We start from the raw sequence: 403 nt of genomic DNA, 5'->3' as shown, positions 1-403 counted from the left end.
ATGTTAGTGTTCACTGGCTCTATCTGTTTGATACAACCACGCATGCGCGGAAACCGAATAAACTGCAAATACTACACTTTTAAGAACCAAGATTGAATGAATACGGTGAATACGATGTCTTGCGACATTTTGTCTAAGTGAAAACAAAACTAGTAAAAAGGTGCCAACACGCAGACATCAAAATTGATGCAGACATCAAAACAAGGGCACTCGCGTGTCTGCGTCTAGTTGGCATGAGTTTAATGATTTTATTTAATTTTATTAGACAAAATGTAGCACTTCAAGTAAATATGATTTTGGTGTGGAGTTTCTTATTGGTGTCTGAGTGTTTGTATGAAACACAAAGCGAATTCAACAGCAACCTGCATAGCGCTGTACACACACACACACACACACACACACA

Source organism: Glandiceps talaboti, chromosome 10, assembly GCF_964340395.1.
Source record: "Glandiceps talaboti chromosome 10, keGlaTala1.1, whole genome shotgun sequence".
NCBI classification, from domain to species: domain Eukaryota; kingdom Metazoa; phylum Hemichordata; class Enteropneusta; family Spengelidae; genus Glandiceps; species Glandiceps talaboti.
The sequence above is the reverse complement of the archived record's forward strand: the minus strand, read 5'-3'. Positions refer to the sequence as shown.